The following is a 19,304-nucleotide window of genomic DNA, read 5'->3' as shown; positions in this document are numbered from 1 at the left end:
GGTAAAGAAGGATGAAGAGAATAACGGAAAAACAGTGGCAAAGGGGAAAGGAGGGATGGAAAAGAACGTGCCAGAATGAAATAAAGAGACAGGGAGTGTCTGCTGGTGGATTAAGGAGGCATGAGGTGGAATCGAGTGTATACGGCTGTGGTATTCGGCATGCTGACTTTCGATAGGGGCGACCAGGACCAAAACTTTGGCGCCAGCACTTATTCTTTTACAAATTAAGCACTGAAGGCAGACTTCAGCAGTGAGATCCCTTCGTGCCTTGTTCAGTGGGCACAGCCTCGGTGTAATAGATAACTCAGGACTTCGTGTAACAAGCATGGGAAAAGCCAAAAGGTCTCACCTAGACTGACAATGAAGTTGAACAATAGGAATCAGTGGGTGGTCTCTAAGCCTAATGATAGAAAATAAAAGGTCTCGAAGAGACAGCTCATGCACTGTCTGGACCAGACCTAAAAAGGGAGCTCAGCCCCAATATCTGACATTCCCACTCAAAGCTTGTGGGAGGTGAATATGATTCCGTGGTAACATGGCTGACACATTGTTTAATGTACAATGCTTAATTTGTGAAAGAATGAGTGCCAGTGTGCATAAGTCTCCTCAGAAGCCCACGGCCGGCGCAATTAAATGGGGAAACATCGGTTACAACGAAGTGTTTACACCGCAATACCTTTACAACGCGGGTATTACAAAGCGAGCCAATACAACGACTTGCGCTGGATGGCGCTCTAACCTAAGGAATAGAGTGTGATTTACTATTCCAACACCTTCCCTACTGTACGTGGACTGGAGTTGGAATAGTGAATCATACTATTCCTAAGTCCAACGACTTGCTTTGTAGGGCCTGCGTTGTAAAGGTATCGTGGTATAAACACCGCGATGTAACGTCATATATTCATGAAATGGGGGTGTGCAATGCCAAGGCTGTGCAGTTATAAATCCACTTCAGGCCTGTCAAGGCACTCACAACCAGACACTCCCTGCCCCTTCATCTCACTCTTGCAGGTTCCTGCTTCTTTCCCTTTCCTTCTTTTTCTTCCCCTCTCTTTCCCCTTTGCGTGTTTTTCTCTCTTGCACTTTGTAGATGTCTGATGCGGGAAATAAGTGCGGGTGGACCCCCATCAAATTAAGCACTGATGTGGACAACAGTTCAGCCACAATGAAACAGGTTTCCTGCCAGTTCAGCAGTGTTTGACTGATACCACTGACCGCGAGAGGGCGTAACCGGGACACATTTAAGGATCTGCTGGTAAAACGAGTTAAACTGAAATGAAAAAACAGCTTCACTTGATCCTCATACAGCAAAGGGGGGGTATACTATTGAATACAATCAAAACACACCAAGGAAGATCCCGGCGTGCCTTGAAGAGGCCCAAACTGTCTTACAGAACTGGTCCTAAGGGGGGTATCTGCCCCAGCCCTGCTTCAGTCGACCATAAGGCTTGAGGGAAGACCTGGGGGGGGGCTACACCAGCTCTCATGATGTGCAACTTGTCTGCAGCCTGGCGCTGCTTCCTAACTTCGTTGGATCCTGGGGGGCTTCTCTGCTCTGCTTTCTGTTGGAGAAGGATGGAAGGGCCCAAAACAGCTCATCAGCTCATCAACTGTTGGGTTTTCTGGACACTGATAACCTGGTGGACGCTTGCGACCCGGATCTCTGACATCCCGCAGGACACGTGCGCTCCGGGCCAGGAGTGTCGGCTGCTCCGGGCCCCCATCAAAGGGACACGTTTGCCGAATCATAAAGTCGTGGGCTGAGCCTGAGCTTCTCTGGGAGCCAGTCTAACCCCCTCGGCGGAGCTGAAATATGTTCCCAGGACTTTTCTTGGCAGACGATTGGGCGACTGGATTCTGAAGGGATTGCGTCACCACGGGGAATGTATCGAGAGAGTGTGATCTATAAAGAAATGCAGCAGTCTAAACCCCTGTAAGCGAGGTGGCACATTCCAGAGTTATTCTATCCCAGCTTGGGATTAAAGGGGGAGTGTTCCTGACAATGTTCATCAGAACACTGCAAGACATGACTAATCCATCAGGCTCAGGCTCCAGAGCTACGGAGGGATCGAGTTGTAATCCTGGTTTATGAACACAATCCCTTGGAGCAATAACAGAGCCGAACAGGTGAGTAACAGAGACATGTGCATTAATTGTATTTACAAAGCACGAACCTAACTGGGAGCCCTGCACACAAACACATGACATTTCAGCTACTTACAACTACATTATAAATATTATATCTGTAGAACAGGCACCTGAAGTGATCAGCTCAGAATGACATGATTTTCTTCCAAGTAAAGATGCTATCGAGGTCCATTGGTTCCAGTGTTGGCTGCTAAACCCCTAGAGCCCACCCTCACCCTGGACATACGTGCGTACGGTCTTTGGGCTGTTCCCTTTGGGCAGAGCCAAGACTGATACACGCGTGCTAGATTGTGCTGTGTATTTGTATAGACATGTGAAAACAGTGACATGGGACGCTGTCCAGAGAAAGTATAAGTAGGTCAGATTAATTCAAGCCTTTCAATCCATCCCCTCTGAGCTCTCTAGGTAAGTCACCCTAGGTGATGAGTTGATAAAGTGCTGGAGGCAGTGCTTAATTTGAGCCCTGGTTTCCGGTGCTCGGAACCAGCACTTAATTGTCAACTCCTGCACTTAGGACAGCTGCCGCATGGTTACACTGTGTGTGCAATTAAAAGATGAGCAGTAGTTGTTTATTAATTCAATATACATTCAAACAACTAATACCAGCCGCCTAAACCATTCTAATAGCTTTGGGGGCCTCGACCAGTCTGAAATGTCACACTTGTAGGAGTGTGATGGTCGGGAGTTGTGTGGGTACTGTCATGGCAGCGCTGGCAGTGGCCATGGGTGGTGCAAGCTGCAGTGGACTCCTGAGGATGGCCCTGGCACTTATCTTTTTCTCACAGATTAAGACCTGGCTGGGAGTTTAAGACGGGCCTGAATACACGATGCCTCAATGTCTCAAGCGGCACTTCACTGATAAGGCCCAAGAAGGCCAAGATAGGTCTGGGGTGCTCTGTTCTTGTTCAGAGGGCACGTCACCAGCAGTTCAGACGCACTGTCCTATTGGGGGCAAGGCCACGGTTGATTTGCCTAGGGTTGGTTCTTGTCTGTAATGGCACTGATGAGTTTTACTAACCAGTAGTATGGGTTAAGGCAGGCATTTCCATCCAACACTTTAATGCATCATAAATTAATAAAGTGTTTACTCTTTGTTCTATTTATTTTAAAGCACCATCCGAATAACTCCCCAGTAGGCTTATGACACCCTACCACAATGAAAAATATTATTTCACACATTTCTGTATTTTATTGTAAATATGGGCGTGGTCAGCAAAGGCAGAAAAACTATAAGCATGCTTCTCTTTTAGTGATCAAATGAAAAATGTAAAATAACCAGGGGATGAGGAGCAGGCCACGCGTTTTGACAAAGGACAATTGTTTTGTAAACCCTGGGACGCTTCTCTCCTAGGATGATGCACCAATTTCTGCCTAACTGCTCCACTTCCTGTCATTGATTGCTCACAGGAAATGGTGCCTGGAACACTCCTATCCTGCAGGATCTAGTGCCTAGTCTGACAACACAACACCAATCATCTACACTGCGCATAGACACTGGGCGTTGAAAGGCTGTCCCTAGAGAAGGGGTCTTTTATTGGTATTCCAGGATTTATGGCTTCAGATCGCCTTCCACTGATTTCTGATGCTCATTCGGATGCAAACAGTCTCCATCCAACGTTATGTTGGAGTGAGACTCGATGCGCCGTGAAACAGGCATAATGTAGTGTGATGTGGTTTAAGACACATCTCAACTAGCAAACAAAACAGAACCATGAGCAAATAAAAATGTGAGAATGTACCTAACTTTTGAAGATTGATTAGGATTCAACAAACACGCTTTTTGGCTTCATCAGGGGCACACCCGCCGAGGAGCCCCTGCAGCGCATTATGAAGCAGCCTTCACTATCACAGTAATCATCATAGTCATCCTCAACATCAGTGTCAACATCATAGGCATCATCATTGTCGTCATCATCATCATCATAACTGTCCTGATGATTTTCATCATAGCTATCTTCATAGCCATACTCATTACCACCATCATCGTATTCATCATCACATTCATCATTGTCATTGTCTTCACCGTAGTCATCTTCATCCTTGTCATCATCATCATCATCACAGCCACCCTCGTCATCGTCATAGTCATCTTCATCAGCCACATCTTCGTATTCATCATCATTAATCATCATCAAAGTCATCATCTTCTCTATCACCGTCAGTGTCGTCATCAGTGTCGTCAGGATGTATGACGTTACAACGAATACATTTACAACGCATGCCTTTACAACGCAGTTTTTACATTGCAACATCCTCTACAACGCATTCTTTTACATCGCATGCCATTAGATCGCATTTTCAGAAACTACCTTTACAACGCATTCCTTCATCGCATTATACCTTTACAACGTATATCATTAAAATGCATACCATTACATCGCATTTAAGGTAAGTGTTGGATAGTATAGGGGTAATAATTACTATTCTAACTCCAGTAAGTGCAACAGTAGGGTAAGTGTTGGATAGTGTAGGGGTAAAAATTACTAATATAACTCTAGTAAGTGCAACAGTAGGGTAAGCGTTGGATAGGGGAGGGGTAAAAATTACTATTCCCACTCCAGAGAGTGCAACAGTAGGGAAAGTGTTGGATAGTGTAGGGGTAAAAATTACTATTCTAATTCCAGTGAGTGCAACAGTAGGGTAAGTGTTGGATAGGGGATGGGTAAAAATTACTATTCTAACTCCAGTGAGAGCAACAGTAGGGTAAGTGTGGATAGTGTAAGGGTAAAAATTACTATTCCCACTCCAGAGAGTGCAACAGTAGGGAAAGTGTTGGATAGTGTAAGGGTACTATGCATTGTAATGGTATGCTTTGTAATGACTTGCGATGTAATGCCTGTGTTGTAGTGACATGCGTTGTAATGACATTCGTTGTAGTGACATGAGATGTAATGGCTGTGTTGTAATGACATGCGATGTAAAGGATGTTGCGATGTAATGACTGCTATGTAAAGGTAGGGCGATGTAATGACTGCGTTGTAAAGGTTGTTTCCCCTGTAGTCATCATCAGCATCGCAGCCACCCTTATCATTATCATCAGCATCTTCGTAGTTATCATCATCAAAGTCATCATTGTATCTATCACCGTCAGTGTCGTCATCACTTTAGTTATCATCCTCATCATCATTGTAGCCATCGTAGTCTTCATCTTCATCATAGTCTATCTCATCCTCACCATCACTGTACTCATCATCATTGCAGTCATCATCGTAGCTATCACCGTAAGTGTTGTCATTACTGTAGTCATCCATCATCATCATTATAGTCATCATAATCGTCATCATCATAGTCTACCTTATCCTCATCATCACTGTACTCATCATCACCGCAGTCATCATCGTAGCTATCATCATCGTAGTCATCCTCATCATTTTGAAACATCATATTTATCATCTTCATAGCAAAAATCATCGTTGTTGTCCTCATTGTAGTCATCCTCTTCCCCAGCTCACAATAGTCAACAGTGTACCAGTAAGATGTCATGTATCCCAAGCGAATGGTATTTACGTATTCCTTACATAACTGAGGCACGTAGACATCATGTAATTGTCAGAACCCTGTTGTATTACACTACATTGCATCTTTAGGCAGTAAGTTTCAAAGGCGGCTTGCATGGAGCTCAATGGATCTGTTATCTGCATACATGCTGCAAATTTTGGCGATCATTGGACAATTTTTAGGTCGAGCCTAGCGCAGCGCACATGCACTGCTCTGCTCAACTTTATGTAAGGGCGTTAGAAATCTCACCACACGCTCGCACACGCTCGTGCGTGTGCTTTTGGTTTTGTCCCAGGCTATTGGCCTTTGCGTGCATCTTTTTAACAAAGACAGCATACAATTGGGCAAAGGCGGGCGCATGTTCCGCTTTTGCTCCGCCCACGGCCTATTGTGTGCGGTTACCCGCACAGGCACCATCTGGTTTGAATTATCGTGCCCAGACGCGTGCGCGATAATTCAAACCAGATGTCTCGCTGTGGCGCGCGCGCGCACCACTTGCGTGCTTGTTTGACGTTCTCATTCCATAGGCTCCCATTATTTTAACTCAATTCACTCGCTTCTACCTTTCTTCGCTGTATTCCCTCTGACCCCGCTTGCCTTCTTTCATCTTTTTTCTCCCATCGTTTCCTTCCTCTCGTTGTTCGCCTTTCTCAGACTCTCTCCTTCCCTCCATTCTCCACGCTAGCCCCGCCTTCACATCCAGGACGCATCGCCCTGGTAACAGAATGCGGCATGGCGTCTCCATGGTTACTAAAGCAGAGCGAGCTTCTGCCTTGTACGGCTCGAATCCCACGCGTGGCCCTTCTGTACCCTCGGCCTGGACCCTCAACCAGCACCATGGCACGTCTTAACATGGAAGAGTACTTCCGCACTGCCCTGGAGGACAAGCTGCTAGTCTAAGAGGAAAGAGTGGGGTGTTCTGCGGGGAGGAGGAGGAAGCGTCGCGTGGGAACATGTAGTGGTTGTGCCTTTCACTATCACTGGCAGCATGACTGGGGCAATGTGTGGTGCAAACTGCTGTAGCCTCCCGATGAGTGCCGGCCCCTGGCACCCTGGCATTGTTTTACAAATTAAGCATTAGGCCTATGGGCTCCGGTGCCACTGCACCTGATGCGTCAATGGGAGCTACACCCCTGCTGGTTACCAAAGTTTGGGGCCTGTGCATTTCAGCCCAGAAACAACAACGTGAATGGCAACACAAGTGCTCCGTGTTCCATAACTGTGGGGGCTGGGGAGGGCCAGACCACAGGCTGTTGACATCATTATCCATTTCCCTGTGTCCCCACCAGGGCCGGACTGGCCGTAGCGGTTACCGGGCAATCCCCTGGTGCGCCGCACGGGTGGGGGCCGGTTTTGGGCCCCTTGGGGCCGTTTTTGTTACAGGGCCGTTTTTGCAGCATAGCTGCAAAATCGGCCCTGTAACAAAATCGGCCGAAAACCGGCCCTGGCAAAGAGCTCGGCCGCACCCCCAACCGGGCGAAGGGGGGGCCGGCCAAGCACTTTGCCAAGGCCGGTTTTGGTTCCCAGTCCGGCCCTGGTTCCCACCCGCTCCCCTCTGTCTGGTTCATCCACACGCTTCCGAAACCCCTCTTTCACGCTTCCAGCAGCCAACAGTGTTAGCATGCAGAAATTCATTCAATTCTCTATCTGATGATGCCACAACACAGTATAAGTGATATATATATTCCTAGGCAATAAATACAATACGTTTCTAAATCATTAGATATCCATGCCTGTCAAGTACAAATTAAATTCAATAAACTGAGTGTAATAAATGAAGTGGCTAACAATTACCAAGAAATTTTCTTTAAAAACAGTTATTTATTAAGCTATTAAAATACAGTTGATCTATAGTTCCTTATCTTATATGTACAGGTTATACATCAATCAAGTCATTCCCTCTCTTGTGTATACAATTATGCATAAATCAACATACTTGTACAATATATACAGGTTTTGCTCTCATATATGCGTCAGCTTCCGTTTTATCTTTCATCTATATGTCAGTTTCTTATGGGTCCTTTCCACCATTATGTGGATCTTAATTATATCGGAGGATGATGTTATTTTATATGTTTAATCTAATTTTCCTTTCCCTGGTTTATATCGGTACGCTCCATGAAATGATGTCCACATCCGTTGTACTGTGTATAGTGTAGTCAATCCTTTATTATATTGATCCTTTGTGATAAAGTCACTTTATAAAAGAAGGTATTACCAATGATGATAGTCTATTGGTACACCTTAGATGATTTCTCGATCTTGTCAATACCGGCGGCGTCTCTGCATCCTACTCGGTAGCACCACAACACAGTATACCACTGTAGGACCGAGGGGTCACCAGGCCCTACGGGGGTAGCGTGACTCGAGCAGGTAGGCATCCAAGGGCTTACGTGTGAAGTGACCATACAGCACACACATCCACTGAGACAGGAAACGCACGCAATAATTGACACCACACCAGAAGGTTGGATAAAACCAATCAGTTTTATCTAGATCAGTGTTAGACGGACCGGGAGGGTCGGCCGAGGACAAGGGGAGAGGTCTCCAGGGAGAGCCGTCTCCAGCGATCGTACAGACGAGTAACTTCCCCCCCACAGATGTACCCCACACAAAGATAAGGTTTAACGTTCTTTATAAGCAATCTTTAGGTACGATAGAATGGTACAAGGAGGTCAGGACTCAGGGGTCCCCTCAATTCTAGTCTCTTGGTTGGGAAAGGGGGTAGCGGGACAGTCTTGTTACCAATCTGGTAGATGCGATGATATGATGGATAGCTCACAATCCTCGAGCTCGGTGTTCCAGCTGGACGGGCCGCGGCAGCGCCAGCAGGTCCCGGTGAAGGTGGTCGTTACACGGTCCGCGGCAGCGCCAGCAGGTCCCGATGAAGGTGGTCGTTACACGGTCCGCGGCAGCGCCAGCAGGTCCCGATGAAGGTGGTGGTTACAACGGTCCGCGGCAGCGCCAGCAGGTCCCAACGAAGGTGGTAGTTACAACGGTCCGCGGCAGTGCCAGCAGGTCCCAATGAAGGTGGTAGTTACAATGGTCCGCGGCAGCGCCAGCAGGTCCCGACGAGGGTGGAGGATGCAGAAGGCCGCGGCAGCGCCAGCAGGCAGGATGATAGTTCACAAGGCAGGGCTACGGCAGCGCCGGTAGTCCGTCAAGGATGAGTTCTTCTCGGTGTCTCTCGACTCCAGGATACAACTGCCTTCCTGCTCTGGAGCTGCCCCAGTTATAGGTCTGGCGCCCTTTGATGTCCGGACCCTCGCACTTGGAGGTCGGGAGGTCCGGGATGAGGGAGTCCAGACACCCAGCAGGGGGGTGGAGCCAGCGCCCGGGGGAGCTGGGGGGCGATCGGCACCTGGCGGGGGAGAGCCATCGACACTTCTTTCTCCCATCGACCTGCCAAGTGGTCCGTTCACCTCCTGGGTGGATGGTGGTGCCGGGATGTCGGGGCCTGGCCAGGCCCAGGGTTAGGGTCGAGCTGAGGCCACGCGGCCTCGTGGGGCAGTGTCCAAGATGGCGGCCGGGCCGGGCGAGGGAGCCGGTAGTGGTTCGACCCCATGATACAGAGAGGTCCGGGGGCAGGAGTCCCGTCTGGGGACGGGGTGCGGGTTGTTTCTGTGGGTAACACCTGGAGGGCCGGGGCTCGGGCCCTGTCATGCGGGGAGGGAGCAAGCCCTTCACGTGGCCTGTCCAACATGCGTCCCCCCCAGCTGAAGGCGGGGAGAGTCACCCATCCTCTTGGGGACTCTCCTCGTCGAGGCGGAAAAAGCGTGACAGGCCATCTGCGTTGGCGTGGTCTTGGCCCGGTCGATGTTCCACAGTGAAGTCCATCCCCTGCAGGGAGATGGACCAACGCAATAGTTTGGGGTTTTCCCCCCGCATCTGCATTAGCCACTGCAGGGGTCGATGATCTGTTTGCACCCGGAAGTGGGTACCGAAGAGATAGGGCCGGAGCTTTTTGAGGGCCCACACCACTGCGAAGGCCTCCCTCTCGATGGTGCTCCAGCGCTGTTCTCGGGCCAGGAGGCGTCTGCTGATGAAGGCCACCGGTTGGTCAAGTCCCTCGGAGTTCAGCTGGGAGAGGACCGCCCCGATGCCATGGTCGGAGGCATCTGTTTGTACGATGAATTCCCGACTGTAGTCGGGGGCCTGGAGAACAGGGGCAGTGCACATGGCGGCTTTCAGCTTCTCGAAGGCCGCTTGACAGTCTGGGGTCCAGTTGACCTTCTTCGGGTGGTTTTTGGATGTGAGTCCCGTGAGGGGCCCCACAATGCTGCCATAGTCCCTCACGAACCGCCGGTAGTAGCCGGTGAGCCCCAAGAAGGCTCGGACCTCGGTCTGCGTGACTGGAGGCTGCCAGGACTGGATGGCAGCGATTTTGAGTTGCAGAGGGGCCACCAGACCACTTCCCACCTGGTGTCCGAGATAGGTCACGGACCCCTGACCAATTTGGCACTTGCTGGCCTTGATTGTGAGGCCGGCCCGTTGGAGGGCCTGCAGGACCTCTCGGAGGTGGTGGAGGTGGTCAGACCAGTGGCGGCTGTACACAGCGATATCGTCCAGGTAGGCGGCGCTGAACTCCTCGAGCCCCGCCAAGACCTGGTTCACCAGTCGCTGAAAGGTAGCTGGGGCATTCTTCATGCCGAAGGGCATGACTTTGAAGTGGTAGTGGCCATCGGGGGTAGAAAAGGCGGATCGTTCTTGGGCCCGGGGTGTGAGACCGATCTGCCAGTAGCCCGCTGTCAGGTCGAAGATGCTGAGGTAGCGGGCAGCCCCCATGCGGTCGATCAGTTCATCCGCTCGGGGGATGGGATGAGCGTCGGTTCTGGTGACAGCATTCAAGCCCCGATAGTCGACGCAGAACCGGAGCTTAGGAGTGGTGCCGGGGGCAGCAGCTTTGGGGACCAGCACGACCGGGCTGGCCCAGGGGCTGTCCGAGGGCTCGATGACCCCGAGCGTGAGCATCTTTGATACCTCCTCTTAGATGCAGGCCCGTACCCGATCTGGTACGCGGTACGCCCGGTGTCTGATAGGGGGACTGTCCCCAGTGTCCACGTCGTGCAAGCACCAGGGGATGACCCCTGGGGTGAGGGAAAACAAGGTAGCAAACTGCAGCAGGAGGTCCCGGCAGCCTTGGCGCTGTTCCAGGGTGAGGGCATCGGAGAGCCGGACCCCGTCCACGGAACCATCTTTCTCCCGAGTCTTCAGGAGATCAGGGAGAGGCTCGGAGTCTTCTTCCGCTCCACTGTCTGTAGCCATCAGGAGGCTGAGCTCCGAGCGCACAAAGTGGGGTTTGAGTCTGTTGGTGTGGAGGACCCGGAGGGGGTTCCGGGGAGATTCCATATCGATGAGATAGGTGACGGGGCTCTTGCGTTCGACCACTTTGAAGGGCCCCGTCCACTTGTCCTGCAAGGCACATGGTTCGGTGGGGGACATCACCCACACTTGTTGGCCAGGTTCGAATTCGATGGAGGAGGCATTTTGATCGTACCATTTTTTCATGTCCTCCTGACTGGCCCCAAGGTTCGCTTTCGCCATTTCTCTGAATCGCCTGGTCTGATTGCGTAGGGTCAGGAGGTACTTGAAGACGTCTGGAGGGGTCTTTAGGGGGGCCATCTCCCAACCTTCTTTGACTAGGCTGAGGGGCCCTCGCACAGGGTGCCCGTACAAGAGTTCGAAAGGGCTAAAGCCGAGGGACTTCTGGGGAACTTCTCGATAGGCGAAGAGGAGGCACGGAAGTAGTACATCCCACTGGCGACGGAGGGGCTCTTCCAATCCCCCAATCATTCCCTTGAGCGTGCGGTTGAACCGCTCGACTAGTCCGTTTCCTTGAGGGTGATAGGGGGTCGTGAATCGGTAGGTGACCCCGCACTGTTGCCAGAGGGACTTCATATACTTCGAAATAAAGTTTGTGCCTCTGTCGCTGACGACTTCTCGGGGGAAGCCCACCCGGGAGAAGATCCCCATTAAGGCCCGGCCGACCACCGGGGCTGTTACAGTTCGCAGGGGCACAGCCTCGGGGTAGCGGGTGGCGTGGTCCACCAGTACCAGGATGAACCGATGTCCTTGTGCTGTACGGGGGTCCAGGGGCCCCACAATGTCTATTCCCACCCTCTCGAACGGGGTGGTGACAACTGGGAAGGGTTGCAGAGGTGCTTTGAGTTTGCGGCCGCTCTTCCCGCTGGCCTGGCACGTGGGGCAGGACCGGCAGTGGTTGAGGACGTCGTTTCTCATCTTTGGCCAGAAAAAGTGGGTCACCAGGCGACTGTAGGTTTTGTCCTGGCCCAGGTGTCCAGCCAGAGGGACATCGTGGGCCAACTTTAACAGGAAGTCTCTAAAACGGAGGGGCACCACCAGCACTCGACTGGCCCCTAACTCCGCGATTCTCTGTTCACTGTACAATAGGTCGTTGTCCCAATAGATCCAATGGGCTCCGGTGGTGTCCCCTGCGCTCTGGGCGAGGGCTTGCTGGCGGAGTCCCTCGAGGGAGGGACAGGTCTTTTGTTCTTGACGGAACTGTTCCTGGGTGGGCCCCCCTTCTTGACGCCACTGAGCCAGGTTGGGAAGGTCCTGGGGCTGAGCGAGCCCTTCGGGGGTTTGCTCTGGGGGGTCGGTATGGCCGGTGTCCTCTACTGGAGCGATCGGGGGAGGAGGTGCTGGCCATTCTGGTTCTTCTGGTCGGGGGATGGCACGGGCGGCCATGGACCGGGTGGTTACGCACGCCCAGTCCGGGAGGCCCAACATCCCCAGGTGCTCTCTTCTTTCTACGGCGGCCCACGGGGAACTCTCAAGATCATTCCCCAGGAGACAGTCCACGGGGGCATCATCTCGGACCGTCACCTTCAACATGCCGGAGACTCCTCCCCATTCGAAGGGGACGCAGGCCATCCGACATAGACTCTCCGAATTGTCGGCTGAACGGACGGGGCAGAGAATGTTCGGCAGGATCTGCTCTGGTTTTACAATGGTAACAGCGGACGGCTGTCACACTGGCCCCCGTGTCACGTAGTGCTTCGGCCCGGCGTCCATTAATGTTCACCCACTGACTATATTTTCTGGTGTTGGCGGGTAGGGGAGCCCGCGGGACCATGTCTCTTCCCCCTAGGCACGCTAGAACCATGGCGGCCGGTTCCCACTCTTGTTGTTCCTGCTCGTATTCTTCCTGTTCTTCGGAGATTTGTTCTCCCCCCAGGGCGGCGGCAGCTACCTGGCGGGGTCTCGGAGTTTGGTTCTGTGGACAGTTCGGGTCATTGGCGTAGTGGCCGACTCGCTGGCATCGGTGACACGTGACATTGGCTCGGAACCCCGGGCGCATCGGGGGGTTGCCCCGGCTGGCCGGGGGCGGGGTGCTGGCAGCGGGAGCGGCCGGGATGGTGTCTCTTCCTCGTCCCTGGCCTCCTCCTCCTCCTCGGGGACGGTGCTGACCTTGGTTGTTCCGGTTCTGTTCGTGCGGCCCTCTCCGGCCCACTCGGGTGCTTTCCCACCGGTCAGCTTCGGCGGCGAGTTGCCGTGGGTCAGTCAATTTACTGTCGAGGAGGTGCTGCCTGAGCTCGACGAAGCAGTTGTTAGAGAGGTGCTCCCACACCATGAGATTAAAAAGTTGCTCGTAGGTCGTTACGTGGCTTCCCTTGATCCAACCCTCGAAGGCTCGGCTGAAATAGTTGACATATTCCACCCAAGTTGTACCCGGGATCCAGGTGCAGTCTCGGAACCTCTGGCGGTACATTTCGGGTGTGAGCCCATATCGGGTGAGGAGGGCAGCCTTCATGTGGTCATAGGATGACATCAGATGGTCTGGGAGCTGTAACAGGGCATCGCGACCTTCATTGACGAACCTCCCCCATAGACCGGCTCCCCAGTCACTTCGATCGATCCGGTGGGAGGTCATGGCGATCTCGTAGGCCTTGAACCACTGTTGTATGTCGTCCTCTCGGACATACTCTCGAACGACATCCTTGGGGATGTGGACTTTCTTTTCTGTCGCTCCCGGGGTGCGCGGTCGCTCGGGCACCTCCAGTTCTTTGTTCTGCTTCCGTAGGTCTATTTCTGCCAGTTTGCGCTCGTGTTCGTACGCTAATCTCTTTTCTTCGAGCTCTCTCTGCCTCTGTTTTTCTTCCCGTTCTTCTCGGAGCCGCAGATGTTCTAGGTTCAGTTTTTGTTCGGCTAATTTTAGTTCACCGTCCATTTTGAGCCGTGCCATTTCTAGCTCATGTAGTCTGCTTTTTTCTCTCTCTTGGATCTCTTCCTGCGAGAGACCCGTTCTTCGCTCCTCGGGAGCCGTGGTGTTCCTCTCTGATGCTGCAATGTTTTGGTCCGGGCATCTGGCGGCCCCGGTTTCTGCCCACGACTCAATGGCGTGCTTGAAATCGTCTTTGGTGCTCAGGCCGGTGGTAGCAATGCCTAGTTCAATGCAGAATTGTTTCAATTCACGATGGCTGTACTCTTCCAATTTCTCCATCTGGAATTTCTCGGTGGATCCGCTCTCTTTGGTTGACATTGTGGTTTCGTCGTGGGGTGAGCTACTCTCTGTACGATTATGCGTTGATTCGGATCGCGCCGCTGGCCACCAATGTTAGACGGACCGGGAGGGTCGGCCGAGGACAAGGGGAGAGGTCTCCGGGGAGAGCCGTCTCCAGCGATCGTACAGACGAGTAACTTCCCCCCCACAGATGTACCCCACACAAAGATAAGGTTTAACGTTCTTTATAAGCAATCTTTAGGTACGATAGAATGGTACAAGGAGGTCAGGACTCAGGGGTCCCCTCAATTCTAGTCTCTTGGTTGGGAAAGGGGGTAGCGGGACAGTCTTGTTACCAATCTGGTAGATGCGATGATATGATGGATAGCTCACAATCCTCGAGCTCGGTGTTCTAGCTGGACGGGCCGCGGCAGCGCCAGCAGGTCCCGGTGAAGGTGGTCGTTACACGGTCCGCGGCAGCGCCAGCAGGTCCCGATGAAGGTGGTCGTTACACGGTCCGCGGCAGCGCCAGCAGGTCCCGATGAAGGTGGTGGTTACAACGGTCCGCGGCAGCGCCAGCAGGTCCCAACGAAGGTGGTAGTTACAACGGTCCGCGGCAGTGCCAGCAGGTCCCAATGAAGGTGGTAGTTACAATGGTCCGCAGCAGCGCCAGCAGGTCCCGACGAGGGTGGAGGATGCAGAAGGCCGCGGCAGCGCCAGCAGGCAGGATGATAGTTCACAAGGCAGGGCTACGGCAGCGCCGGTAGTCCGTCAAGGATGAGTTCTTCTCGGTGTCTCTCGACTCCAGGATACAACTGCCTTCCTGCTCTGGAGCTGCCCCAGTTATAGGTCTGGCGCCCTTTGATGTCCGGACCCTCGCACTTGGAGGTCGGGAGGTCCGGGATGAGGGAGTCCAGACACCCAGCAGGGGGGTGGAGCCAGCGCCCGGGGGAGCTGGGGGGCGATCGGCACCTGGCGGGGGAGAGCCATCGACACTTCTTTCTCCCATCGACCTGCCAAGTGGTCCGTTCACCTCCTGGGTGGATGGTGGTGCCGGGATGTCGGGGCCTGGCCAGGCCCAGGGTTAGGGTCGAGCTGAGGCCACGTGGCCTCGTGGGGCAGTGTCCAAGATGGCGGCCGGGCCGGGCGAGGGAGCCGGTAGTGGTTCGGCCCCATGATACAGAGAGGTCCGGGGGCAGGAGTCCCGTCTGGGGACGGGGTGCGGGTTGTTTCTGTGGGTAACACCTGGAGGGCCGGGGCTCGGGCCCTGTCATGCGGGGAGGGAGCAAGCCCTTCACGTGGCCTGTCCAACAATCAGCATCAGGATCAAAAGCATTAACACATCAAAACCTGGCATGGAATCAACGCGCAGCACATAGAAAATCCATAGCGCTTCAAATATGGCAGTTTAACATAGCGCTGCACATAGCAATTCAATAGCGCTTCAAATGGAGCATTTTAACAAAGCTCTGCACATAGCAAGTCAATAGCGCTTCAAATGGAGCATTTTAACATAGCGCTGCACATAGCAATTCACTAGCGCTTTAAAAACATGGCACTTAACATAGCCCTGCACATAGCAATTCAATAGCGCTTTAAAACATTGCATTACCATAGCGCTGCACATAGCAATTCCATAGCGCTTTAAAAACATGGCACTTAACATAGCGCTGCACATAGCAAGGCAATAGCGCGTTAAAACATGGCATTTATCATAGCCCTGCACATAGCAAGGCAATAGCGCTCCAACACATAGCCTTTAGGGATAGCGCTGCAAAACATGGCCCTTAAGCCTAGCGCTGCCCATAACAATTCAATAGCGCTTCAAATAGGGCATTCTAGCATAGGCACATTCACCAGGGCAGGTCGTTGAAGCACTACCTAGTAGCTCACTGGAGCATTAACCATAGCAAGCTCTTGGAGCATTAAACGTACCAAGTTCTTACAGCGCTTCCCAATATCAGGGATCCAAGCGCTACCTCTGGCACTTGCTTATAGCCTTCCTTGGGGGTATTACCCCGGGTCCCTTCTTCCTGTGTCCCGCCGGGCCAGAGACACCGTTAGTTATTCTTTACGCGGCCGTCGGCCGGTGCGGTGCCGCTCCCGGGCAATAGGGGGCCCACTGGGCTCCACACGGGACTCCAGAAGTTACAAAGCGCCAATACCTTGCAGCTGCCCCACCGTTAGACAGGGCAGCTGTAGAGTCACCCTGGTGCAGGGGGAGGCGGGCACCGACAATGTGCCCCGTCGCCCTCTCAATCCCCCGCTCCTAAAAAGGCCCCTTCGTTGCAACCGCCCGCTTCCGCGGTGCAGCTGTGAGGGTGGGGGCTGGTGCAGGCACTCGCTCGACTTGAGGGGGGCCTCAGGTACCGACCCCGTACCTCGAACGGCCCCCACCGGTCTCCACATGCAGCCCCACTCACCGGGGATCTTGCGGGTATCCTCCGCCTCTTCTGGCTTCACCCGGGCCCCCTCCTGGGACCCGGGACTTCGAGACAGTCTCCGCGGGGCTGCAGACGTCTTTGGTGGCGGCTTCTCCGTCCTCCACCCGGGCCCTCACCTCGGAGCGAAGTCTCCATCGACGTCGGCCAGCGCGGGGTAGGCTCCCGCCTGGCTCCTCGTCCTTCACCCTGCAGCACTCGGGGCTCTCGCACGGGGAGCCCCCACCTTCTTCTGGGCAATGCGCCAGCGCGGGGTAGGCTCCCGCCTGGCTTCTTCTTCCCGGTCGGGGACGGTAGGTCCCACCCCTCATTAAATCGTTGTTATGGATGACAGATTAGGGGACTAGGTCCTTAGCTGAATATCCTCTAGGTTGGGATTTCCATCTGTTTTTAAACTAGCACTCTTTTCCATTTTATTCATAGAGGCCGACTTCCTCCGTGATTAATTTCACTTGTCACACCGATGTCTTTCACGGCGTGTGATGTTGGAGTAAATAGTACCTCCTCGTTGATTTGATCATTATTAGTAAGTGACATTTTTTTTTTTTTTGAATTAATATCAAACCATTGAGCCCGCTCACGGATGGTTACAATGACACCTTAAATTTATTACAGGTGTACTCCACCCCTAACAGTCCTTGGAGCCCACCAGGCCCTGCACCCCCGAACGCAAATGTTCCAAGTGACTAGATGTCCTGTTTCTAATATGGTAACTATGGCGATGCTTTCGCTTACCCAGTCTCCCTAAATAAATTCGTGTGGGACTAGACACAGTTTTTAATACTTACCCAATGTCTCTTTAGGTGCCTTCCCTTTCTGCTCCACCATTCTGTTTGTCCTGAGGAAGACCCCGCCAGTAAGGACTTCAGCAACCTACCTATGCTTAGGGGTCGAAACGTCGACATAAGACTTTGCCAATACCCACAATAGTGCAATGTGCACTGGTTTCTTTTGATTGTATATGGTTTTTGTCAAATCATCTATTTCTTCTGTGAATGAATTTCATACTGATTAATTGGCACAATACTGCGTGCCAAACAATTGATTTGTACGAGTATTATAAGTACTTTCATGTCACTTATCCTATTACCTTACCCACTCCATCACTCCCTTCCCTTATCCCGTGGCACCCCGCACTGATTGAATATTGTGAATCTTTTTCTACATAAATGTGTTCCCATCTAGGTGTGATTAAATAACACTTGGATGCTATTTCATTGTTGTAATATTCATTATTGTTGATTCTGTTCAGGCTTTTAAAGCATCTTTGTTCTGGGACCATTTCCTTTCTACCACCCCCCAGTGAGGCTTGGGTTTCTGGGTCGCCGCAGGCATTGCGGCGGCCCGCTCCTCGTCTGCACCCTGGGCGGCGGCAGTGATTCCGGCGGCGACAAAGTGCGGGGTAGGCACCCGCTCTGGGCATAAGAACCGCGGGGTAGGCTCCCGCCGGTTTCAAACAGCCAAAAGGGCAGCGATACCCGGGGTGGGCTCCTGCATAGTTAACTGAGTATGCAGAGCTTCTCCGTCCTCCACCCGGGCCCTCACCTCGGAGCGAAGACTCCGTCGACATCGGCCAGCGCGGGGTAGGCTCCCGCCTGGCTCCTCGTCCTTCACCCGGCAGCACTCGGGGCTCTCCTCCTCGCACGGGGAGCCCCCACCTTCTCCTGGGTAATGGGCCAGCGCGGGGTAGGCTCCCGCCTGGCTTCTTCTTCCCGGTCGGGGACGGTAGGTCCCGCCCCCCAGTGAGGCTTGGGTTTCCGGGTCGCCGCAGGCAGCGCGGCGGCCCGCTCCTCGTCTGCACCCTGGGCGGCGGCGGTGATTCCGGCGGTGACAAAGTGCGGGGTAGGCACCCGCTCTGGGCATAAGAACCGCGGGGTAGGCTCCCGCTGGTTTCAAACGGCCAAAAGGGCGGCAAACCCGGGGTGGGCTCCCGCATAGTTAACTGAGTATGCAGAGCGCCGCCATTACGCGGGGTGGGCTCCCGCGGCGCTTACACATAACCAATTCTTCTGGGCCCCACAGCACCCCTGGGCCATGGAGTATAGCGCTTCCTCGGCGCTAGGCAGTCCCACCAGCTTTAGGGCCCAAAAGGCAGTGCTCCTCCTCTCCTGGGCAAACAGCAGACAGCGCCGCCCTCACCAGGAGCGAGGTGGCAGGTAGCTGGGATTACAGCACGCCCCAGCCGAGCACAGTCCATTAGAAATGTAGCACTCACCGGATATAGCGCTGTCCTTCCACAGGCAGCTTGTAAATAGCACTCTCTCTCCAAAGGGACTGCAGTCCGGGTCCCACGAGGCGCTGGCTGGTTCCTGCGCCCTGGGTTGAGAGTCTCTTGAGGGGGTAAGTTGAGTTGGTGGCTAAAGGCAGTTTAATCAGTCTCTGCCATTCGTCTCTGGGTTCTCCTCCCGCCGGGCCAGATCAGTGGGTCAGTTCAGGATCCCTCACTCACTTAAAAGGCAGCGCATAAGCCCTGTCACTTCCAACGGCATAGGTCCCTGACTAAGCCCTCCGCCTAAAACTCCTGCGTAGGTTTCTCCAGGTCTGCGTTGCCCCAACTATAGCTTTCCCTCGCCCTGTGGACAGTAGAGGGGGGTAGGTAGGCTCAGGGCCCAGCACACAGGCCCATGTGGCGGTAACCCCTGGCAGCAGGTCCCCTCCCTCTCAGGTCCACCCTCTGACTGAGCACATGGCAGCCCAGCTCCGCCCTTTATACGCCCCTCACCCCACCTACCAGACAGTGCCAGAAGCTTCTA

Source organism: Triturus cristatus, chromosome 11, assembly GCF_964204655.1.
Source record: "Triturus cristatus chromosome 11, aTriCri1.1, whole genome shotgun sequence".
Taxonomy (NCBI): Eukaryota; Metazoa; Chordata; class Amphibia; order Caudata; family Salamandridae; genus Triturus; species Triturus cristatus.
Note: the sequence above shows the minus strand (reverse complement) of the source record.